This window comes from Ranitomeya imitator, chromosome 5, assembly GCF_032444005.1.
Source record: "Ranitomeya imitator isolate aRanImi1 chromosome 5, aRanImi1.pri, whole genome shotgun sequence".
Classification (NCBI taxonomy): domain Eukaryota; kingdom Metazoa; phylum Chordata; class Amphibia; order Anura; family Dendrobatidae; genus Ranitomeya; species Ranitomeya imitator.
This window is the reverse complement of record NC_091286.1, coordinates 178,580,714-178,606,652: the sequence shown is the minus strand read 5'-3', so window position 1 is coordinate 178,606,652 and position 25,939 is coordinate 178,580,714. Positions and strand designations below refer to the sequence as shown.

The following is a 25,939-nucleotide window of genomic DNA, read 5'->3' as shown; positions in this document are numbered from 1 at the left end:
TGCAACGTGTGCACATAGCCTAAATGTAGTGAACAGATAAATGTCCAGGTCTATATGGATCATAAACCGCTTTGAAACAGTTATGTGATCTCTTTGCATGAGGACAAGCAGAAGTGAGTTAAATATCTATAAAAAAAAACAATTGCATACTAAGATGGCCAACAAATACAGATATATGCAGGATTCAATGCCGAAGATAGAATGACCATTCAGGCTGCTTGCTGTCAGGGACTGGAGCAATAGACATGCAGGATATTTCAGTTCAGAGGAGCGGTCACGGACACGGTTATTGTGCCGGACCGCTCCCGGCACAATAACCTCCAGGACACTGCGATCAAATATGATCGCAGCGTTCCGGCGGCATAGTGAAGCATCTCGCAGGGAGGGGGCTCCCTTCGTGCTTCCCTAAGACCCTCGGAATAACGCGATATGATTGCGTTGTTTAGAGGGTCTCCTACGTCCTCCTCCCTGCAGGCCCCGGACCCAAAATGGCTGCGGGACTCCTTCCGAGTCCTGCAGGGAGGTGGCTTGGCCAGCAAGCCTCCCTGCAGTGCCTGGCAGATCACTGATCTGACACAGTGCACTGCAAATATAATATATATATATATATATATATATATATATATATATATATATATAGAGAGAGAGAGAGAGAGAGAGAGAGAGAGAGAGAGAGAGAGAGTTATGTCCCCCTTAGGGCAATGTTATGAAGTAAGAAAATAAAAATTAACGTAAAAAAAAAAAAAAAAAAAAAAACATTCCTAAATAAAGAAAAAACAATATATATTGTTCCAATAAATACATTTCTTTATCTAAATAAATAAAAACAAAAGAAGTACATATATTTAGTATCGCTGGGTCCGTAACGAACCGACCAAACAAAAAGAGGAATAACACGCGATCAAAAAGACTAAATCGATATAAATAACCATGGTAGCGCTGAAAACGTCATCTTGTCCCGCAAAAAACAAGCCAACATTCAGCATCATCAGCGAAAAAATAAAAAAGTTATAGACCTCAGAATAAAGCAATGCAAAAATATTTTTTCTATAAAATAGTTTTTATTGTATAAAAGTGCCAAAACATAAAAAAGTTATATAAATGAGGCATCACTGTAATCGTACTGACCCGAAAAATAAAACTACTTTATCAATTTTACCAAACGTGAAACGGTATAAACACGCTCCCCCTCGAAAAAAAAAAAGAAATTCATGAATAGCTGGTTTTTGGTCATTTTGTCTCACAAAAATCGGAATAAAAAAGAGATAAAAAAATGTTGTCACGTGCCCGAAAATGGTACCAATAAAAATGTTAACTCGTCCCGCAAAAAAACAAGACCTCACATGACTCTGTGGACCAAAATATGGAAAAATTATAGCTTTCAAAATGTGGAGAGGCAAAATTATTTTTTGCAAATAGAAAGCGTCTTTTAGTGTGTGACAGCTGCCAAATCCGCTAAAGAACCCGCTATAAAAGTAAATCAAACCCTCCTTCATCACCCCCTTAGTTAGGGAAAAATAATACAATTAAAAAAATGTATTTATTTCCATTTTCCCATTAGGGTTAGGGTTACAGTTAGGGTTAGGGCTACAATTAGGGTTGGGGCTACAGCTAGGGTTGAGGCTACAGCTAGGGTTGGGGCTACAGCTAGGGTTGGGGCTACAGCTAGGGTTGGGGCTACAGCTAGGGTTGGGGCTACAGCTAGGGTTGTTGCTACAGCTAGGGTTGGCGCTACAGCTAGGGTTAGGGCTACAGCTAGGGTTAGGGTTAAAGTTAGGGTTGGGGCTGAAGTTAGGGTTTGAATTACATTTACAGTTGGGATTAGGGTTAGGGGTGTGGTTATTGTTATGGTTGGGATTAGGGGTGTGTTGGGTTTAGGGGAGTGTTGGGGTTAGTGGTGTGGTTGGGATTAGGGGCATGTTCGGGTTAGGGGTGTGGTTAGGGTTGGGATTAGGGTTAGGGGTGTGTTTGAGTTAGGGTTTCAGTTAGAATTGGGGGGTTTCCACTGTTTAGGCACATCACTGGCTCTCCAAATGTGAAGTGGCGTCCGATCTCAATTCCAGCCAATTCTGCATTGAAAAAGTTAAAGTGTTCCTTCCGTTCCGAGCTCTCCCGTGCGCCCAAACAGGGGTTTAACCCAACATATGGAGTATCAGCGTACTCAGGACAAATTGGACAACAACGTTTGGGGTCCAATTTCTCCTGTTACACGTGGGAAAATACAAAACTGGGGGCTAAAACATAATTTTTGTGGAAAAAAGTCATAGTTACTCACCGATAACCGTGTTTCTCGGAGCCCATGACAGCACCACGGAGAGAGGTGATCCGCCCTTCAGGGACAGGAAACCTACAGATAAAAGGGCGGTACCTCTCCCTCACATCAGTTGGTTTACAGAGCATCAGAGGACCTCCAGGATAGTTACAACAGAAAAAAAAATATTATAACATTGCTTATTAGAGGAACACCATGCCTATATTATGTTACGTTAATTATATACAAGGAAGTAAGTGCTCACCGCACTCGTGATGGGAGGGAATAAGCTGGTGATGTCATGGGCTCTGAGAAACACAGTTATTGGTGAGTAACTATGACTTTCTCGGTCTCCCATAACAGCACCACGGAGAGAATTGCAGAGACTAAGCTTAGGGAGGGACCACGGCCTCGAGAACCCTTCGCCCAAAGGTTAAGTCAGACACAGAGGCTAGGTTTAATAGGTTGATGGTGATGACCAGGTGGCCGCTTTGCAGATTTGTTCAATTGATACCTCTGACCTCTTAGCCCATGAGATAGCTACCGCTCTTGTGGAATGTGCTTTTATACAATCCGGGATCGTATTCCCCGTGGATGATTATGGAATTTTCGCTCTTTCTCATTTTTTGGGTTTGGGCAAAAGGACAGCAGGGACACTTCCTGTGACCTATGAAATTTGGATGCCACTTTTGGCAAATAGGCCGGGTCAGGATTAAGGGTATGTGCACACGTCAGGATTTCTTGCAGAAATTTCCTGAAGAAAACCGGAAATTTTCTGCAAGAAACCCGCATTTTTTTTTTGTGTTTTTTTGCGTTTTTTTTAGCATTTTGCAAGCGTAATTAGCTCGCAGAATGCTAAAGTTTTCCAAGCGATCTGTAGCATCGCTTGGAAAACTGACTGACAGGTTGGTCACACTTGTCAAACATAGTGTTTGACAAGTGTGACCAACTTTTTACTATAGATGCAGCCTATGCCGCATCTATAGTAAAAGATAGAATGTTTAAAAATAATAAAAAAAATGGTTATACTCACCCTGCAGACAGCCGATCTCCTCAGCGGCGTCCATTCCTATAGATGGTGTGTGTGTGCAGGACCTTCGATGACGTCGCGGTCACGTGAGCGGTCACGTGAGCGGTCGCGCAACCAATCACAGGACCGCGACGTCATCGCAGGTCCTTCACACAGACCATCTATAGGAACAGAAGCGACAGCATGCACCGCTGAGTGCGGGAAGACACCGGGGCCATCAGAGGGTAAGTATATGACTATTTTTTATTTTAATTCTTTTTTTTATTACTAATTATATGGTGCCCAGTCCGTGGAGGAGAGTCTCCTCTCCTCCACCCTGGGTACCAACCGCACATAATCTGCTTACTTCCCGCATGGTGTGCACAGCCCCATGCGGAAAGTAAGCAGATCAATGCACTCCTAGGTGTGCGGAATCCCCGCAATTCCGCATTTTTAATGAACATGTTGCTTTTTTTTCCGCAATGCGATTTTGCATGGTGTGCACAGCCCCATGCGGAAAGTAAGCAGATCAATGCACTCCTAGGTGTGCGGAATCCCCGCAATTCCGCATTTTTAATGAACATGTTGCTTTTTTTTTCCGCAATGCGATTTTTTCGCGGAAAAAAAAGCAACATTTGCACTAGAAATGCGGAATACACTGTAATTAATAGGAGGCATATGTAAGCGTTTTTTTCGCGTTTTTATAACGTTTTTAAAGCGAAAAAACGCGAAAAAAACGTGAAAAATACTGAAGGTGTGCACATGGCCAAAGAGTGACTGTCATCTAATATTTTTATAAAGGGTGGGTTAGCAGACAGGGTTTAAATGTCACTTATTCTGCGTGCAGATGTTATAGCTACCAGAAGAATGGTCTTAAGTGCTTTTATGGGAATTGTGTCTATGGGTTCAAATGGAGGACCCGTTAGTGCAGAGAGGACTAGGTTTAGGTCCCACGAGGGTATTTTTTGAGTAACTAGAGGTTTTGATCTTATTACCGCTTTAAGAAATCCTATTACCCATGGATTGGCCACAATATTTTGATTATAGAGTGCTCCTAGAGCTGCCACCTGTACTTTTAGAGTACTGACCGCCAACCCTTGTTCCAGACCCTTTTGTAGGAATTCAAGTACCGTATATACTCGAGTATAAGCCGAGATTTTCAGCCCAAATTTTTGGGCTGAAAGTGCCCCTCTCGGCTTATACTTGAGTCAAGGTGGGTGGCAGGGTCGACGGGTGAGGGGGTGAGGGCGCTGAGGCATACTTACCTAGTCCCAGCGATCCTGGCGCTGTCCCTGCCGTCCCACGGTCTTCGGTGCTGCAGTTCTTCCCCTCTTCAGCGGTCACGTGGGACCACTCATTAGAAAAATGAATAGGCGGCTCCACCTCCCATAGGGGTGAAGCCGCGTATTCATTTCTCTAATCAGCGGTGCCAGTGACCGCTGATAGAGGAAGAGGCTGCGGCACCGAAGACAGCTGTGACAGGCAGAGTGAGCGCCAGGATCGCTGGGACTAGGTAAGTATTTTATATTCACCTGTCCGCGTTCCAGTCGCCGGGCGTCGCTCCATCTTCCCCGACGCCTCCATCTTCCCGGCGTCTGCGCTCTGACTGTTCAGGTCAGAGGGCGCGATGACGCGTATAGTGTGCGCGGCGCCCTCTGCCTGATCAGTCAGAGCGGAGAGAGACGCCGGGACCGGACGCCGGGAGCTGCAAGCAAGAGAGGTGAGTATGTGTTTTTTTTTTTTATTGCAGCAGCAGCGGCACAGATTTATGTGGAGCATCTATGGGACAAAATGAACGGTGCAGAGCATTACATGGGGCACAGATATGGGACAATAATGAACGGTGCCGACCACAGTATGGGGCACAGCTATGGGGCAGTATGAACGGTGCAGAGCACAGTATGGGGCAGAGCTATGGGACAAAATGAACGGTGCAGAGCACTATATGGGGCACAGATATGGGACAATAATGAACGGTGCCGAGCACAGTATGGGGCACAGATATGGGACAATAATGAACGGTGCCGAGCACAGTATGGGGCACAGCTACGGGGCAGTATGAACGGTGCAGAGCACAGTATGGGGCAGAGCTATGGGACAAAATGAACGGTGCAGAGCACTATATGGGGCACAGATATGGGACAATAATGAACGGTGCCGAGCACAGTATGGGGCACAGCTATAGGGCAATAATGAACGGTGCCGAGCACAGTATGGGGCACAGCTATGGGGCAGTATGAACGGTGCAGAGCACAGTATGGGGCAGAGCTATGGGACAAAATGAACGGTGCAGAGCACTATATGGGGCACAGATATGGGGCAATAGTGAACGGTGCAGAGCATATATGGGGCACAGATATGGGGCAATCATGAACGGTGCAGAGCACTGTATGAGGCAGAGCTATGGGACAAAATGAACGGCGCAGAGCACTGTATGGGGCACAGCTATGGGGAAATATGAACGGTGCAGAGCACTATATGGCACAGCTATGGGGAAATAATGATCTATTTTTATTTTTGAAATTCACCGGTAAATGCTGCATTTCCACCCTAGGCTTATACTCGAGTCAATAAGTTTTCCCAGTTTTTTGTGGCAAAATTAGGGGGGGGTCGGCTTATACTCGAGTATATACGGTATATTATTAATTGAAGCCCCATCCTGGACTTTCACCTTGGAGACATAAGAATTTTCTCCAAGTTTTCCCGTAGGCTTTAGTAGTAACTGGTTTCCTACTTTTTAATAACGTGGCTACTAAGTTGTCCGAAAACCCCCTTTCTTTTAATAGTCTCCGTTCAAAATCTAGGCTGTTAAATGTAAGTTCGTCGCCTGCGGGTGGAAAATCGGTCCTTGCTGTAGTAGGTCTGGTATATTCAGTAGAATCCATGGGTCTGAGACCGATAGTATCCTTAGCCAGGAAAAGTATGTCCTTTTTGGCCAGAACGGAGCTATAAGGATCATTTCTGTTTTGTCCTCTGATTTTCCGAATGACTGCCGGAATTAGAATAATTGGAGGAAAAGCGTATGTCAGCTTGTGGGTCCACGGGATCAGGAAAGCATCCAAAGCCTGTGGATTCCCTTTCGGGTTCAGTGAGCAAAACATGTTTACTTTTTTGTTTACGAAATTGGCAAACAAGTCTATTGTTGGGGTCCCCCACATTTCTGTAATCTGGTTGAAGATAGATTGGTTTAGTGTCCACTCGCCCTGTTTTAACTGAGTATGACTCAAGTAATCTGCTTTTTTGTTGTTTGACCCCTGAATATGTAGTGCAGAAAGGGATAGTAGATTTTCCTCTGCAAGACTGATAAATTTTGGCGGAGGAACTCATCAGTGATCGAGACCTTGTTCCTCCCTGGTGATTTATATATGCTACTGTCACTTTGTTGTCCGAAAAAATTTGGACATGATTGTCCTCGAATGTAAGTCAGAAAAAATAGAAGAGCTCGATGCACCGCCCAAAGTTCTTTTTAGTTTGAGGATGCTGATAGTTCCTGGTCTGTCCAGTTTCCCTGAGCCACTCTGTCTCCCATATGAGCCCCCCACCCCCTGGGACTCGCATCTTTTGTTATTACTCGAGATATCTTTGCTATCCAAGGGATTCCCTTTGAAAGGTTTTGTTTTTTTTTCCCCACCAGAGAAGGGAATGAATAAGGGTACCGTCACACTATAACATTTCGATCGCTACGACGGTACGATTCGTGACGTTCCAGCGATATCGTTACGATATCGCTGTGTCTGACACGCAGCAGCGATCAGGGATCCTGCTGAGAATCGTACGTCGTAGCAGATCGTTTAGAACTTTCTTTCATCGCTGGATCTCCCGCTGTCATCGCTAGATGTGATTCAGCGATGCGTTCGCTTGTAACCAGGGTAAACATCGGGTAACTAAGCGCAGGACCGCGCTTAGTTACCCGATGTTTACCCTGGTTACAAGCGTTAAACTAAAAAAAAACAAACAGCACATACTTACATTCTGGTGTCCGTCAGGTCCCTTGCCGTCTGCTTCCAGCACTGTGACTGACGGCCGTAAAGTGAAAGCAGAGCACAGCGGCTGTGCTTTCACTTTCACTTTACGGCCGGCAGTCACAGTGCGGGAAGCAGAGACTGCAAGGGACGTGACGGACACCAGATGTAAGTATGTGCTGTTTTTTTTTTTTTAGTTTTACACTTGTAACCAGGGTAAACATCGGGTAACTAAGCGCGGTCCTGCGCTTAGTTACCCGATGTTTACCCTGGTTACCCGGGGACCTCGGCATCGTTGGTCACTGGAGAGCTGTCTGTGTGACAGCTCTCCAGCGACCACACTACGATTTACCTACGATCACGGCCAGGTCATATCGCTGGTCGTGATCGTAGGTAAATCGTATAGTGTGACGGTACCCTAACTGAAGAACTAAGAGTGATGCGACCTTCTAAATTGTCTTTTAGTATTGACTGCATTTCCAGTATATGCCATTGAAGCTCTCTCATGTGAAATTGTGCGAAAGGTACTGCTGGCAGGCATGAAGAGAGAGAGCCCAGTAGCGACATGGCCCTCCTTAGTGTCATGGAGGGATTGTGTAGGGTTCACGCTACTATATGCATTATGTTGTCTTTTTTGGAAACTGGGAGCCGGCATTCTTGAACATGGGAGTCTAATGTTAGTCCCAGAAACTCTTGAATTTGGCAGGGTTCTAACCTCGATTTTTTTGTATTTATGAGCCAGCCTAAGTTTGTCAAAATAGTTATCACTCTGTCCCTCGGTTCCCTGCAACTTTGAGCCGAGTCGCTTGCAATAAGGAAATCGTCTAAGTAAGGGACTATTAATATATTTTGTTCCCTTATGTGAGCCATCATTTCCGCCACTATTTTTGTGAATATCTGTGGAGCTATTGATATTCCAAACGGGAAGTTTCTTACTTGTCCGTATATGGAGACCGCCATCCTGAGAAATTTTCGTGATTGTTTGTGAATGGGCACATGGTAATATGCATCGCTTAAGTCTAGCACGACCATGTAGCAGTTCGGGAAGAGGATTTTTATGGTGGATTTTATTATTTCCATTTTGCACTTATGGTTTTTTACATATTTGTTAAGTTTTTTAGATTTATTATCGTTCGATAAGAGCCATTCGGTTTTGGCACTAGAAATAATGGGAGTAAAAACCCCTTCCTATCTCTTGAGGGGAGATCTCCTGAATTACAGACTTATGTAACAGGGTTATAATTTCCTTTTCTAGTGCAGTTTGCTCTGCTGCTGAGGACCTTGTTTTCGTTATTACATAATTGGGGGGGTGGGGGTAAAGAGAAATAAAATCTATTTTTAGTCCGGAGATTTAAAATCCAAGAGTTGTTGGATATTTTCTTCCAAGCGGAAAGGAACGAAGTAACTCTTCCCCCCCCACCCTGGGAAAAATGTCATTTAGAGGGTTTTTTTGTCACGGAAGGTGTTGCCAAAAAGGAAACCCCTGTTCTTTCTTCTTCCTTCGTCCCATCTGTTTTGTTCTCTGGGGGGCCTTCTGCGAAAAAATCTCCGGTTTCGAAAGGACTGTCTAAATAGAGTTGGTCCTAGGTTTGGAAACCCTTTCTTTTTATCCCCTGCATTCTGGAGGATGTCATCCAAGGTCTCAACATGGAATGGAACATAATTTGAGTTTCGTTTGGAGATCCCCCGGCCAACTTTTAAGCCATAATGTACTTTTGGCTGCGTTGGAGAGAGTTTCAGCTTTGGATGTTAAGCGCAAGGAGTTCGCTGAGGAATCTGCTAGGAACGCTGCTGCAGCTCTAATTACAGGGATTGAATCTAGCATTTTATTCCTGGGTGAACCATCTTTAATTTGTTTTTCCAACTGGTCAACCCACACTACTAAAGATCTAGAGGTGCATGTCGCTGCTACAGCAGGTCTCAAGCTACCCCCAGCCGATTCCCAGGCCCCCTTAAGAAAGGTATCAGCTTTTTTATTTAAAGGGTCTTTAAGGGTACCCATTTCCTCAAATGGGAGAGCAAAATTTTTTGAGGCCTTGGCTACAGCGACGTCTAATTTAGGCGCTTTGTCCCAAGAAGTAGATGCCTCCTCTTCGAAAGGATACTTTCTTTTAAGAGAGTGTACTGAGGAATTTCTCCTATCAGGCTTCTCCCATTCTTTTTTTAATCAATGTTTGAATGTTAGTATTTAAGGGAAATGTTCTCCGCTTTTTCTGCCCCAGGCCACCAAACATTATGTCTTGAGCAGTTCTATCGGGACGGGGATCTTCTACCCCCATAGTAGCTCTAACAGCTTTTACTAGAGCGTCTACTTCATCTAGTGGGAAGCAGTGCCGGCCTGAATCCTCATCTGAGGAAGATGAGGAGGAACCAGATTTATTGGAATCAGCATCCTCAGATGTGGACTGGTCAGAGTGGGAATATACCACCTCTTTTTTCTAATCTTTTCCCCTTTTTGAAAGATGTGAGGGCATTCTGAACTTCAGATCTAATTATTGTTTTCAGTCCAGATGCAAAATCAGGGGTTTCTTCACAAAATAGGCGTTGTATACATGAGTTACAAAGCTTTTTGTTCCAGGCGACAGGCAAAGCTTTTTTTACAGGTGGAACAGGATCTATTTTTCATTTTTTCCAACCTCTTCTTTCCCTATTAAGGGAGAAGAAGGAACCTCATTACAAAAAATTAACTTTCTCGGAGGTCACTCACCATTCAGACATGGACGTAGGTACCGGTTCTGGAGGGGGGCCAGGATCTGGTAGAGGAGAACCTTGAGAAGATTTGGTCACTGCAGCAGATCTGCTGCGTTGCGTTGAGCGACTGCTGGACCCGCTTCTCCTGGTCCCCTTAGGTTCCACTTGCTTCTTGTGATGCTGGTGTTGCTGCCTAGGCTGTTGCTCCGGCTCTTGTTGCGAGTCGCTATCCTCCATGTTTCCAGGGAGTTTGTGCAACAAGCATGTGTGCACTATCTCCCTATTTGAATTTGCCGCCACTTCCCAGTGTCCGACGTCCTTTTCGGTCTCTATGTCACGTCCCGGGGAGAAAAAACGCTACTGCGCATGCACGCGGCGATGACCCGGAAGTCCAACCGCATTTCCGGAGCGGCGGCCATCTTTGTGCACTTGTCGGCACAGGAGCTCCGGGTGTCTCAGCGCCTCTTCTTCCATCAGAGTGGCGGCGATTCTCCCCCCGCACACCCTGAAGAACCCCTCGGTTCCAGCGATGGCGGCTCGGGAACCAGACAAGCCGCGACAGGAACCTCCACGCTGCCAGAACCCGGCTGGCAGGCCTCGGTCCTTTGGATACAGCACCTCATTGCAGGTACCTTGCAGAAAAAGGTTCCCCGTCAGGGACAAGAAACCAACTGATGCGAGGGAGGTACTGCCCTTTAATCTGTAGGTTTCCTGTCCCTGAAGGGTGGATCCCCCTCTCTCCGTGGTGCTGTCATGGGAGACAGAGAAGAAAGAATTTTTATTTTCACGACTCTACGTTATATACTGTAGTGAAACACTTGGAGGTTCAAAGTTCTCACAACACATCTAGATAAGTTACTTAGGGGTCTACTTTTCAAAATGGTGTCACTTGTGGGGGTTTCAATGTTTAGGCACATCAGGGGCTCTCCAAATGCAACATGGCGTCCCATCTTGATTTCAGCTAATTTTGCATTGAAAAGTCAAATGGCGCTCCTTCGCTTCCGAGCTCTGTCATGCGCCCAAACAGTGGTTTACCCCCACATATGGGGTATCAGCGTACTCAGGACAAATTGCACGACAACTTTTGGGGCCCAATTTCTTCTGTTACACTTGGGAAAATAAAAAATTGGGGGCAAAAAGATCATTTTTGTGAAAAAATATGATTTTTTTATTTTTACGGCTCTACATTCTAAACTTCTGTGAAGCACTTGGTGGGTCAAAGTGCTCACCATACATCTAGATAAGTTCCTTATGGGGTCTACTGTCCAAAATAGTGTCACTTGTGGGGGTTTCAATGTTTAGGCATATCAGGGGCTCTCCAAACCCGACATGGTGCCCTATCTCAATTCCAGTCAATTTTGCATTGAAAAGTCAAATGGCGCTCCTTCCCTTCCGAGCTCTGCCATGGCCCCAAACAGTGGTTTACCCCCACATATGGGACAACCTTTGGGGTCCAATTTCTCCTGTTACCCTTACCCAATAAAACAAATTGGAGCTGAAGTAAATTTTTTCTGAAAAAAGTTAAATGTTCATTTTTTTTTTAAACATTCCAAAAATTCCTGTGAAACACCTGAAGGGTTAATAAACTTCTTGAATATGGTTTTGAGCACCTTGAGGGGTGCAGTCTTTAGAATAGTGTCACAATTGGGTATTTTCTATCATATAGACACCTCAAAGTGACTTCAAATGTGATGTGGTCCCTAAAAAAAAAATGGTGCTGTAAAAATGAGAAATTGCTGGACAACTTTTAACCCTTATAACTCCCTAAAAAAAAAAAAAAATGGGTTCCAAAATTGTGCTGATGTAAAGTAGAAATGTTACTTAGTAAGTATTTTGTTTGACATATCTCAGTGATTTAAGGGCATAAAAATTCAAAGTTGGAAAATTGTGAAATTTTCAAAGTTTTCGCCAAATTTCCATTTTTTTCACAAATAAACGCAGGTAATATCAAAGAAATTTTACCACTATAATGAAGTACAATATGTCACGAGAAAACGTTGTCAGAATCATCAGGATACGTTGAAGCATTCCAGAGTTATAATCTCATAAAAGGACAGTGGTCAGAATTGTAAAAATTGGCCCGGTCATTAACGTGCAAATCACCCTTGGGGGTTAAGGGGTTAAAGAAAAACAAATAAAAATATATCTAAAAAGTTTATTGAATATTTTAAGAACTATTTAATGGATTAGATTAGAGTAGGGCTCGGCCAAAGAGTCTATCTTTTCATGGTGGCGGCTTGAAAATCATTTGGCTAAAACAAAAACGGCTGGTTATGCACGTCATATGGTGTTGGATGAGAAATGTTAATGTGTGACTGGTGAGGACGGAATGCAAAAGTGGAGTTTTTCTGTGACTGGTGAGGACGGGATGCAAAAGTGGAGTTTTTCTAAGAGTGGGCGGTGGGACTGTGGAATGTTCGAGGGATGGAGGCAGACCAGGGATGGAGCCTGGGCAAAGTCATGAGGGGGCCCAAATATTTTGCCAGTATGGGGCCCTTCAAGTACTTGTTAACTTATGCACTCCATGACAAGAACATTTCTGCAGCTGTAGTCACCAGTCGATCTGACAGTGGCTTCCTTTGGTAAAATAACTGCACACAACATCATGCTCTCTCTCTATCTAAAACTAAATCTGTTCAAGACTTTACTCATTGTGTTTCCTCTCTCTATTAACCTTCCCAAACTCAATATTGCCATTTCAGTACGTGGTTTGCCTAATACTCCCATATAGCGCGCCTGCTGTCTTGGGGTTATACAGGTCCTTCTCAAAAAATTAGCATATAGTGTTAAATTTCATTATTTACCATAATGTAATGATTACAATTAAACTTTCATATATTATAGATTCATTATCCACCAACTGAAATTTGTCACATCTTTTATTGTTTTAATATTGATGATTTTGGCATACAACTCCTGATAACTCAAAAAACCTGTCTCAATAAATTAGCATATTTCACCCATCCAATCAAATAAAAGTGTTTTTTAATAACAAACAAAAAAACCATCAAATAATAATGTTCAGTTATGCACTCAATACTTGGTCGGGAATCCTTTGGCAGAAATGACTGCTTCAATTCGGCGTGGCATGGAGGCAATCAGCCTGTGACACTGCTGAGATGTTATGGAGGCCCAGGATGCTTCAATAGCGGCCTTAAGCTCATCCAGAGTGTTGGGTCTTGCGTCTCTCAACTTTCTCTTCACAATATCCCACAGATTCTCTATGGGGTTCAGGTCAGGAGAGTTGGCAGGCCAATTGAGCACAGTAATACCATGGTCAGTAAACCATTTACCAGTGGTTTTGGCACTGTGAGCAGGTGCCAGGTCGTGCTGAAAAATGAAATCTTCATCTCCATAAAGCATTTCAGCCGATGGAAGCATGAAGTGCTCCAAAATCTCCTGATAGCTAGCTGCATTGACCCTGCCCTTGATGAAACACAGTGGACCAACACCAGCAGCTGACATGGCACCCCACACCATCACTGACTGTGGGTACTTGACACTGGACTTCAGGCATTTTGGCATTTCCTTCTCCCCAGTCTTCCTCCAGACTCTGGCACCTTGATTTCCGAATGACATGCAAAATTTGCTTTCATCAGAAAAAAGTACTTGGGACCACCTAGCAACAGTCCAGTGCTGCTTCTCTGTAGCCCATTTCGGCACCTGTAGCCCATTTCCTGCACACGCCTGTGCACGGTGGCTCTGGATGTTTCCACACCAGACTCAGTCCACTGCTTCCTCAGGTTCCCCAAGGTCTGGAATCGGTCCTTCTCCACAATCTTCCTCAGGGTCCGGTCTCCTCTTCTCGTTGTACAGCGTTTTCTGCCACATTGTTTCCTTCCAACAGACTTACCATTGAGGTGCCTTGATACAGCACTCTGGGAACAGCCTATTTGTTGAGAAATTTCTTTCTGGGTCTTACCCTCTTGCTTGAGGGTGTCAATGATGGCCTTCTTGACATCTGTCAGGTCGCTAGTCTTACCCATGATGGGGGTTTTGAGTAATGAACCAGGCAGGGAGTTTATAAAAGCCTCAGGTATCTTTTGCATGTGTTTAGAGTTAATTAGTTGATTCAGAAGATTAGGGTAATAGGTCGTTTAGAGAACCTTTTCTTGATATGCTAATTTATTGAGACAGGTTTTTTGGGTTATCAGGAGTTGTATGCCAAAATCATCAGTATTAAAACAATAAAAGACGTGACAAATTTCAGTTGGTGGATAATGAATCTATAATATATGAAAGTTTAATTGTAATCATTACATTATGGTAAATAATGAAATTTAACACTATATGCTAATTTTTTGAGAAGGACCTGTATTTGACTCAGATCTTTCCTTCACTGTGCACATCAGATGACTTTCTCGTTCATGTCACCATCACCTCAAAAACATCTCTAGAATTCGAATTTTTCTTACCTTTGACTCTGGAAAAACGTTTACTGTTGCTTTTATTCATTCTTGTCTGGACTACTGCAACTCTCTACTAATCCCTCTTAGTAAACGTCCCCTCTCCAAACCATCCTGAATGCAGCAGTAATGATCATATTCCTCTCCAACCACTACACCAATGCCTCTACCCTGTGCCAGTGATTGCACTGGTTGTCCATCCACTACCGAGTCCGATATAAACTTATAACTCTCTCCCACAAAGCTCTCCACAGCCAGGCACCACCCTAGATCTCCTTCCTCATCTCTAGCATCCTAGCTAGAATAGATCTGTGGAATAGATCTGCACAACACAAGAAGAATGTGAATATAAGTGTAAGGAGGAGGAAGGGACATGAGTCATCTTCATCACCGCACTTCTCATGATGTTGCCTCATTCGCGCCACCAGGCCTTGCATCTCTTTGTTGCATCGTTTGCATTTTGCACGCATGCCTGCCTTACCGATAGGCGAAGGAGCTTCATTCATTGCGCAGGTGTGTACTATGGAGGACAGAGAATGAACTTCAATCCAATATTGCAGCCAGCATGCAGCCAGCGGGTAAGGAAAGGGTGTATCAAACACCCGAAAACCCCGCCTCCATGGCTGAAGATTGTTCCCTCCAAATTCAGGTGACAGTGTCCCTTTAAGGTCTTTTTCTCAACTCTGTTCATGTTGTAACATTTTTGCCATGAACAAGAGGCTGGGACCTCTGCGGAGTCAAATTCAGTTTTGAGAACTGCGTAAGTAAAGCGAGCGTCTGTGATAATATAGGAGAGAAACTGCCCACTAATCCTACAGAAACCTCTGGAAGAGCATGGCATTGTGAATGTTACACATATACAGCCTTTATTCTACTGAGTTAAACAACTCAGCTTTATCTCATGATGGAGGAACCTTTGGATGGTAAAATATTTTCCTCAAAAAGCAGTTTATTGAAAAAAATCCGATTTAAATTAAAAAAATCCGATTTAAATAAAAAAAATCCGATTTTTTTTTATTTAACCCCTTCATGACCCAGCCTATTTTGACCTTAAAGACCTTGCCGTTTTTTGCAATTCTGACCAGTGTCCCTTTATGAGGTAATAACTCAGGAACGCTTCAACGGATCCTAGCGGTTCTGAGATTGTTTTTTCGTGACATATTGGGCTTCATGTTAGTGGTAAATTTAGGTCAATAAATTCTGCGTTTATTTGTGATAAAAACGGAAATTTGGCGAAAATTTTGAAAATTTCGCAATTTTCACATTTTGAATTTTTATTCTGTTAAACCAGAGAGATATGTGACACAAAATAGTTAATAAATAACATTTCCCACATGTTTACTTTACATCAGCACAATTTTGGAAACAAAATTTTTTTTGGTTAGGAAGTTATAAGGGTTAAAATTTGACCAGCGATTTGTCATTTTTACAACGAAATTTACAAAACCATTTTTTTTAGGGACCACCTCACATTTGAAGTCAGTTTGAGGGGTCTATATGGCTGAAAATACCCAAAAGTGACACCATTCTAAAAACTGCACCCCTCAAGGTACTCAAAACCACATTCAAGAAGTTTATTAACCCTTCAGGTGCTTCACAGCAGCAGAAGCAACATGGAAGGAAAAAATGAACATTTAACTTTTTAGTCACAAAAATTATCTTTTAGCAACAATTTTTTTATTTTCCCAATGGTAAAAGGAGAAACTGAACCACGAAAGTTGTTGTCCAATTTGTCCTGAGTACGCTGATACCTCATATGTGGGGGTAAACCACTGTTTGGGTGCACGGCAGGGCTTGGAAGGGAAGGAGCGCCATTTGACTTTTTGAATCAAAAATTGGCTCCACTCTTTAGCGGACACCATGTCACGTTTGGAGAGCCCCCGTGTGCCTAAAAATTGGAGCTCCCCCACAAGTGACCCCATTTTGGAAACTAGACGCCCCAAGGAACTTATCTAGATGCATAGTGAGCACTTTGAACCCCCAGGTGCTTCACAAATTAATCCGTAAAAATGAAAAAGTACTTTTTTTTCACAAAAAAATTCTTTTAGCCTCAATTTTTTCATTTTCACATGAGCAACAGGATAAAATGGATCCTAAAATGTGTTGGGCAATTTCTCCTGAGTACACCAATACCTCACATGTGGGGGTAAACCACTGTTTGGGCACATGGTAAGGCTCAGAAGGGAAGGAGCGCCATTTGACTTTTTGAATGAAAAATTATTTCCATCGTTAGCGGACACCATGTCGCGTTTGGAGAGCTCCTGTGTGCCTAAACATTGGCGCTCCCCCACAAGTGACCCCATTTTGGAAACTAGACCCCCCAAGGAACTTATTTAGATGCCTAGTGAGCACTTTAAACCCTCAGGTGCTTCACAAATTGATCTGTAAAAATGAAAAAGTACTTTTTTTTCACAAAAAAATTCTTTTCGCCTCAATTTTTTCATTTTCACATGGGCAGTAGGGTAAAATGGATCATAAAATTTGTTGGGCAATTTCTCCCGAGTACGTCGATACCTCATATGTGGGGGTAAACCACTGTTTGGGCACTCGGCAGGGCTCGGAAGGGAAGGCGCGCCATTTGACTTTTTGAATGGAAAATTAGCTCCAATTGTTAGCGGACACCATGTCGCGTTTGGAGAGCCCCTGTGTGCCTAAACATTGGAGCTCCCCCACAAGTGACCCCATTTTGGAAACTAGACCCCCCAAGGAACTTATCTAGATGCATATTGAGCACTTTAAACCCCCAGGTGCTTCACAGAAGTTTATAACGCAGAGCCATGAAAATAAAAAATAATTTTTCTTTCCTCAAAAATGATTTTTTAGCCTGGAATTTCCTATTTTGCCAAGGATAATAGGAGAAATTGGACCCCAAATATTGTTGTCCTGTTTGTCCTGAGTACGCAGATACCCAATATGTGGGGGTAAACCACTGTTTGGGCGCACGGCAGGGCTCGGAAGGGATGGCACGCCATTTGGCTTTTTAAATGGAAAATTAGCTCCAATCATTAGCGGACACCATGTCACGTTTGGAGAGCCCCTGTGTGCCTAAACATTGGAGATCCCCCAGAAATGACACCATTTTGGAAACTAGACCCCAAAAGAACTAATCTAGATGTGTGTTGAGGACTTTGAACCCCCAAGTGCTTCACAGAAGTTTATAACGCAGAGCCATGAAAAAAAAAAAAAATTATTTTCTCAAAAATGATCTTTTAGCCTGCAATTTTTTATTTTCCCAAGGGTAACAGGAGAAATTTGACCCCAAAAGTTGTTGTCCAGTTTCTCCTGAGTACGATGATACCCCATATGTGGGGGTAAATCACTGTTTGGGCACATGCCGGGGCTCGGAAGTGAAGTAGTGACGTTTTGAAATGCAGACTTTGATGGAATGCTCTGTGGGCGTCACGTTGCGTTTGCAGAGCCCCTGATGTGGCTTAACAGTAGAAACCCCCCACAAGTGACCGCATTTTGGAAACTAGACCCCGAAAGGAACTTATCTAGATGTGTGGTGAGCACTTTGAACCCCCAAGCGCTTCATAGAAGTTTATAATGCAGAGCCGTGAAAATAATAAATACGTTTTCTTTCCTCAAAAATAATTATTTAGCCCAGAATTTTTTATTTTCCCAAGGGTTACAGGAGAAATTGGACCCCAAAAGTTGTTGTCCAGTTTCTCCTGAGTACGCTGATACCCCATGAGTGGGGGTAAACCACTGTTTGGGCACACGTCGGGGCTCAGAAGGGAAGTAGTGACTTTTGAAATGCAGACTTTGATGGAATGGTCTGTGGGTGTCACGTTGCGTTTGCAGAGCCCCTGGTGTGCCTAAACAGTAGAAACCCCCCACAAGTGACCCCATTTTAGAAACTAGACCCCCCAAGGAACTTATCTAGATATGTGGTGAGCACTTTGAACCCCCAAGTGCTTCACAGACGTTTACAACGCAGAGCCGTGAAAATAAAAAATCATTTTTCTTTCCTCAAAAATTATGTTTTAGCAAGCATTTTTTTGATTCACAAGGGTAACAGGAGAAATTGGACCCCAGTAATTGTTGCGCAGTTTGTCCTGAGTATGCTGGTACCCCATATGTGGGGGTAAACCACTGTTTGGGCACACGTCAGGGCTCGGAAGTGAGGGAGCACCATTTGACTTTTTGAATACGAGATTGGCTGGAATCAATGGTGGCGCCATGTTGCGTTTGGAGACCCCTGATGTGCCTAAACAGTGGTAACCCCTCAATTCTACCTCCAACACTAACCCCAACACACCCCTAACCCTAATCCCAACTGTAGCCATAACCCTAACCGCAACACACCCCTAACCACAACCCTAACCCCAACACACCCCTAACCATAACCACAACCCTAATTCCAACCCTAACCCTAAGGCTATGTGCCCACGTTGCGGATTCGTGTGAGATATTTTCGCACCATTTTTGAAAAATCCGCGGGTTAAAGGCACTGCGTTTTACCTGCGGATTTTCCGCGGATTTCCAGTGTTTTTTGTGCTGATTTCACCTGCGGATTCCTATTGAGGAACAGGTGTAAAACGCTGCGGAATCCGCACAAAGAATTGACATGCTGCGGAAAATACAACGCAGCGTTTCCGCGCGGTATTTTCCGCACCATGGGCACAGCGGATTTGGTTTTTCATATGTTTACATGGTACCGTAAACCTGATTGAACACTGCTGCGGATCCGCAGCCAAATCCGCACCGTGTGCACATAGCCTAATTCTAAAGGTATGTGCACACGCTGCGGAAAACGCTGCGGATCCGCAGCAGTTTCCCATGAGTTTACAGTTCAATGTAAACCTACGGGAAACAAAAATCGCTGTGCCCATGCTGCGGAAAAACTGCACGGAAACGCAGCGGTTTACATTCCGCAGCATGTCACTTCTTTGTGCGGATTCCGCAGCGGTTTTACAACTGCTCAAATAGAAAATCGCAGTTGTAAAACCGCAGTGAAATGCGCAGAAAAACCGCGGTAAATCCGCAGCGGTTTAGCACTGCGGATTTATCAAATCCGCAGCGGAAAAATCCGCAGAGGACCAGAATACGTGTGCACATACCGAAACCCTAACCCTAGCCCTAACCCTACCCCTAACCCTATTCTATCATTAGTGGAAAAAAAATTTCTTTATTTTTTTATTGTCCCTACCTATGGGGGTGACAAAGGGGGGGGGTCATTTATTATTTTTTTTATTTTGATCACTGAGAAATAATCTATCTCAGTGATCAAAATGCACTTTGGAACGAATCTGCCGGCCGGCAGATTCGGCGGGCGCACTGTGCATGCGCCCGCCATTTTGGAAGATGGCGGCGCCCAGGGAGAAGACGGACGGGACCCCGGCTGGATCGGTAAGTATGATGGGGTGGGGGGGACCACGGGGGGGGGATCGGAGCACGGGGGGGGAATCGGAGTGCGGGAGGGGTGGAACGAAGCACGGGGGGCGTGGAACGGAGCACGGGGGGGCTGGAATGGAGCACGGGGGGGTGGAACAGAGCACCGGGGGTGGTGGATCGGAGTGCAGGGGGGGTGATTGGAGCACGGGGGGGTGATTGGAGCACGGGGGGAGCGGACAAGAGCACGGGGGGAGCGGAGCACTGGACGGAGGGAAGCCGGAGCAGTGTACCGGCCAGATCGGAGGGCTGGGGGGGCGATCGGTGGGGTGGGGGCACACTAGTATTTCCAGCCATGGCCGATGATATTTCAGCATCGGCCATGGCTGGATTGTAATATTTCACCCGTTATAATAGGTGAAATATTACAAATCGCTCTGATTGGCTGTTGAAAGTGAAACTGCCAATCAGAGCGATCGTAGCCACGAGGGGGTGAAGCCACCCCCCCTGGGCTAAACTACCACTCCCCCTGTCCCTGCAGATCGGGTGAAATGGGAGTTAACCCTTTCACCCGATCTGCAGGGACGCGATCTTTCCATGACGCCGCATAGGCGTCATGGGTCGGAATGGCACCGACTTTCATGACGCCTACGTGGCGTCATGGGTCGGGAAGGGGTTAAAAAATAATAAATTGATTTTTATCCACCCTGCATATGGGGCATTAGCGTACTCGGGATAAATTGGACAACAACTTTTGCGGTCCAATTTCTCCTGTTACCCTTGTGAAAATAAAAACTTGGGGGCTACAAAATCTTTTTTGTGGAAAAAAAAAATATTTTTTATTTTCACGACTGCATTATAAACTTCTGTGAAGCACTTGGGCATTCAAAGTACTCACCACACATCTAGATAAGTTCCATGGGGGGCCTAGTTTCCAAAATGGGGTCACTTTTGGGGGGTTTCTACTATTTAGGCACATCAGGGGCTCTCCAAACGTGAAATGGCGTCCGATCTCAATTCCAACCAATTCTACATTGAAAAAGTAAAACGGCACTCCTTCTCTTCCAAGCTCTGTGGTGTGCCCAAACAGTGGTTTACTCCCACATATGGGGTATTGACGTACTCAGGAGAAATTGCACAACAATTTTTTTGGTCTAATTTCTCCTGTTACCCTTGTGAAAATAAAAATTTGGGGGCAAAAAGATCATTTTTGTAGAAAAAATGCGATTTTTTATTTTCACGGCTCTACGTTCTAAACTTCTGTGAAGCACCTGGGGGTTTAAAGTGCTCACCACACATCTAGATAAGTTCCTTAAGGGGTCTAGTTTCCAAAATGGTGTCACTTCTGGGGGGTTTCCACTGTTTAGGCACATCAGAGGCTCTCCAAACGCGACATGGCGTCAGATCTCAATTCCAGCCAATTCTACATTGAAAAAGTAAAACGGTACTCCTTCTCTTCCAAGCTCTGCGGTGCACCCAAACAATGGTTTACTCAAGAGAAATTGCACAACAAAATTTATAGTTTCATTTCTGTTTTTACACTTGTGAAAATAAAAAAAAAATGGTTAAATGTTCATTTTTTCTTTCCACATTGTTTCAGTTCCTGCGAAGCACGTAAAGGGTTAATAAACTTCTTGAATGTGGTTTTGAGAACCTTGAGGGGTGCAGTTTTTAGAATGGTGTCACACTTGGTTATTTTCGATCATATAGACCCCTCAAAATGACTTCAAATGTGATGTGGTCCCTAAAAAAAATGGTGTTGTAAAGATGAGAAATTGCTGGTCAACTTTTAACCCTTATTACTCCCTAACAAAAAAAAATTTGTTTCCAAAATTGTGCTGATGTAAAGTAGACATGTGGGAAATGTTATTTATTAACTATTTTTCATGACATGTCTCTATAATTTAAGGGCATAAAAATATAAAGTTTAAAAATAGCAAAATTTTAAAAATTTTCGCCATATTTCCGTTTTTTTCATAAATAATCCCAAGAAATATCAAAGAAATGTTACGACTAACATGAAGTTCAATATGTAACGAAAAAAAAAGCTCTGAATCAGCGGGATCCGTTAAAGCATTCCAGAGTTATAACCTCAAAGTGACAGTGGTCAGAATTGTAAAAATTGGCTCTGTCATTAAGTACCAAATTGGCTCTGTCACTAAGGGGTTAAGGATAACAGTCAATTTTTTGGAGTGGCCATCACAAAGCCCTGATCTTAATCCTATTGAAAATGTATGGGCAAAACTGAAAAGTCAGGTGGGAGCAAGGCGACCTACAAATCTGGAGCAGTAACACCAATTTTGTCAGGAGGAATGAGCCCAAATTTTGACCAACTATTGTGAGAAGCTTGTGGAAGGATATCCCAAACTTTATCCCAGATGGCGGTTTTCATGTTAATGACCAGGACAATTTTTACAATTCTGACCACTGTCACTTTATGAGGCAGTAATGCTGGAACACTTCAACAGATCTGTTGAGGGCAGAGGAAAGTACTGCAGTGTGCAAGCGCCGGAAAGGTCAGAGATGCCCGGCCCGGTGCCTGCGCACTGCAGAACTTTGCTCTGCCCTCAACAGGGCAGACAAAGTACGCCTGCGCCGGAGCCCCGGCGTGAAGACCAGAAGAGGACGTCATGGAATGAAGATGGGAGGCGCCAGAGCGGACCTGAGACACCCATTTGACCAGACTGCAGCGGGACCGCCCCTGGGTGAGTACAATCTAACCACTTTTTCTCCTCTTTCAGGTTACATCGGGGGCTTATCTACAGCATTATAGAATGCTGTAGATAAGCCCCTGATGATGGTGAGCTTACCTCTCCATTGATTTTGGGGGTGACAGGTTCCCTTTAAATCAGAGATATGTCACCCAAAATAGTAACATAGTAACATAGTAACATAGTTAGTAAGGCCGAAAAAAGACATTTGTCCATCCAGTTCAGCCTATATTCCATCATAATAAATCCCCAGATCTACGTCCTTCTACAGAACCTAATAATTGTATGATACAATATTGTTCTGCTCCAGGAAGACTTCCAGGCCTCTCTTGAACCCCTCGACTGAGTTCGCCATCACCACCTCCTCAGGCAAGCAATTCCAGATTCTCACTGCCCTAACAGTAAAGAATCCTCTTCTATGTTGGTGGAAAAACCTTCTCTCCTCCAGACGCAAAGAATGCCCCCTTGTGCCCGTCACCTTCCTTGGTATAAACAGATCCTCAGCGAGATATTTGTATTGTCCCCTTATATACTTATACATGGTTATTAGATCGCCCCTCAGTCGTCTTTTTTCTAGACTAAATAATCCTAATTTCGCTAATCTATCTGGGTATTGTAGTTCTCCCATCCCCTTTATTAATTTTGTTGCCCTCCTTTGTACTCTCTCTAGTTCCATTATATCCTTCCTGAGCACCGGTGCCCAAAACTGGACACAGTACTCCATGTGCGGTCTAACTAGGGATTTGTACAGAGGCAGTATAATGCTCTCATCATGTGTATCCAGACCTCTTTTAATGCACCCCATGATCCTGTTTGCCTTGGCAGCTGCTGCCTGGCACTGGCTGCTCCAGGTAAGTTTATCATTAACTAGGATCCCCAAGTCCTTCTCCCTGTCAGATTTACCCAGTGGTTTCCCGTTCAGTGTGTAATGGTGATATTGATTCCCTCTTCCCATGTGTATAACCTTACATTTATCATTGTTAAACCTCATCTGCCACCTTTCAGCCCAAGTTTCCAACTTATCCAGATCCATCTGTAGCAGAATACTATCTTCTCTTGTATTAACTGCTTTACATAGTTTTGTATCATCTGCAAATATCGATATTTTACTGTGTAAACCTTCTACCAGATCATTAATGAATATGTTGAAGAGAACAGGTCCCAATACTGACCCCTGCGGTACCCCACTGGTCACAGCGACCCAGTTAGAGACTATACCATTTATAACCACCCTCTGCTTTCTATCACTAAGCCAGTTACTAACCCATTTACACACATTTTCCCCCAGACCAAGCATTCTCATTTTGTGTACCAACCTCTTGTGCGGCACGGTATCAAACGCTTTGGAAAAATCGAGATATACCACGTCCAATGACTCACCGTGGTCCAGCCTATAGCTTACCTCTTCATAAAAACTGATTAGATTGGTTTGACAGGAGCGATTTCTCATAAACCCATGCTGATATGGAGTTAAACAGTTATTCTCATTGAGATAATCCAGAATAACATCCCTCAGAAACCCTTCAAATATTTTACCAACAATAGAGGTTAGACTTACTGGCCTATAATTTCCAGGTTCACTTTTAGAGCCCTTTTTGAATATTGGCACCACATTTGCTATGCGCCAGTCCTGCGGAACAGACCCTGTCGCTATAGAGTCACTAAAAATAAGAAATAATGGTTTATCTATTACATTACTTAGTTCTCTTAGTACTCGTGGGTGTATGCCATCCGGACCCGGAGATTTATCTATTTTAATCTTATTTAGCCGGTTTCGCACCTCTTCTTGGGTTAGATTGGTGACCCTTAATATAGGGTTTTCATTGTTTCTTGGGATTTCACCTAGCATTTCATTTTCCACCGTGAATACCGTGGAGAAGAAGGTGTTTAATATGTTAGCTTTTTCCTCGTCATCTACAACCATTCTTTCCTCACTATTTTTTAAGGGGCCTACATTTTCAGTTTTTATTCTTTTACTATTGATATAGTTGAAGAACAGTTTGGGATTAGTTTTACTCTCCTTAGCAATGTGCTTCTCTGTTTCCTTTTTGGCAGCTTTAATTAGTTTTTTAGATAAAGTATTTTTCTCCCTATAGTTTTTTAGAGCTTCAATGGTGCCATCCTGCTTTAGTAGTGCAAATGCTTTCTTTTTACTGTTAATTGCCTGTCTTACTTCTTTGTTTAGCCACATTGGGTTTTTCCTATTTCTAGTCCTTTTATTCCCACAAGGTATAAACCGCTTACACTGCCTATTTAGGATGTTCTTAAACATTTCCCATTTATTATCTGTATTCTCATTTCTGAGGATATTGTCCCAGTCTACCAGATTAAGGGCATCTCTAAGCTGTTCAAACTTTGCCTTCCTAAAGTTCAATGTTTTTGTGACTCCCTGACAAGTCCCCCTAGTGAAAGACAGGTGAAACTGCACAATATTGTGGTCGCTATTTCCTAAATGCCCAACCACCTGCAGATTTGTTATTCTGTCAGGTCTATTAGATAGTATTAGGTCTAAAAGTGCTGCTCCTCTGGTTGGATTCTGCACCAATTGTGAAAGATAATTTTTCTTGGTTATTAGTAGAAACCTGTTGCCTTTATGGGTTTCACAGGTTTCTGTTTCCCAGTTAATATCCGGGTAGTTAAAGTCCCCCATAACCAGGAAATCATTATGGGTTGCAGCGTCATCTATCTGCTTTAGAAGTAGACTTTCCATGCTTTCTGTTATATTTGGGGGTTTGTAACAGACCCCAATGAGAATTTTGTTACCATTTTTCCCTCCATGAATTTCAACCCATATGGACTCGACATCCTCATTCCCTTCGCTAATATCCTCCCTTAAAGTGGACTTTAGACAAGACTTTACATAGAGACAAACCCCTCCTCCTCTCCGATTTTTACGATCCTTTCTAAACAGACTGTAACCCTGTAAGTTAACTGCCCAGTCATAGCTTTCATCTAACCATGTCTCCATGCATGCAGTTTAGAGGATTTTGTTTTGTTCCAATCTCCTCACTGTGGATTGTTTTATAAATGTTCTTACCTCCCTTCTGAGTATGTTTTCCTGGGTCGTCTTTGTTCGAGTCTAATGTTTTTCTTCCCGTCCCCTCTTCTTCTAGTTTAACGCCCTCCTGATGAGTGTAGCGAGTCTTCTGGCGAATGTGTGTTTCCAAGGTTTGTTGAGGTGTAGTCCGTCTCTGGCGAGGAGTCCATCATACCAGTAATTCACACCGTGGTCCAGGAATCCAAATCCTTGTTGTCTGCACCATCGTCTTAGCCAGTTGTTTGCATCAAGGATCCTGTTCCATCTCCTGGTGCCATGCCCGTCTACTGGAAGGATAGAAGAAAAAACTACCTGTGCATCCAAAATAGTTAACATTTCCCATATGTCTTTACATCAGCACCATTTTGAAACCACAATTTTATTTTGTTAGGAAGTTATAAGGGTTAAACGTTGTTCAGCGATTATTAGAAAAATTTAGAAAACCACTATTGTTTTTTTAGGGACCACATCACAATTGAAATCAATTTAAGGGGTCTATATGACAGAACATACCAAAAAGTGACACCATTCTAAAAAC

At 43.6% G+C, this 25,939-nt stretch overlaps 1 protein-coding gene across 7 annotated transcripts in view; it reads right to left on the bottom strand.

Annotated features, from left to right (window-relative positions):
* The window catches only part of SERAC1 (serine active site containing 1), a 2,030,253-nt gene that overhangs the window by 1,969,982 nt on the left and 34,332 nt on the right, over positions 1 to 25,939 (bottom strand). For 5 of the 7 annotated variants that reach the window (XM_069769365.1, XM_069769370.1, XM_069769372.1 and 2 more), the window contains exon 2: positions 25,402 to 25,688. The exons of 1 other annotated variant lie outside the window; for it this stretch is intronic. The gene's annotated coding sequence lies outside the window, so the exon portion shown is untranslated. The remainder of the gene's footprint in view (positions 1 to 25,401; positions 25,689 to 25,939) is intronic. One more of the 7 variants, XM_069769367.1, reaches the window with a different exon arrangement.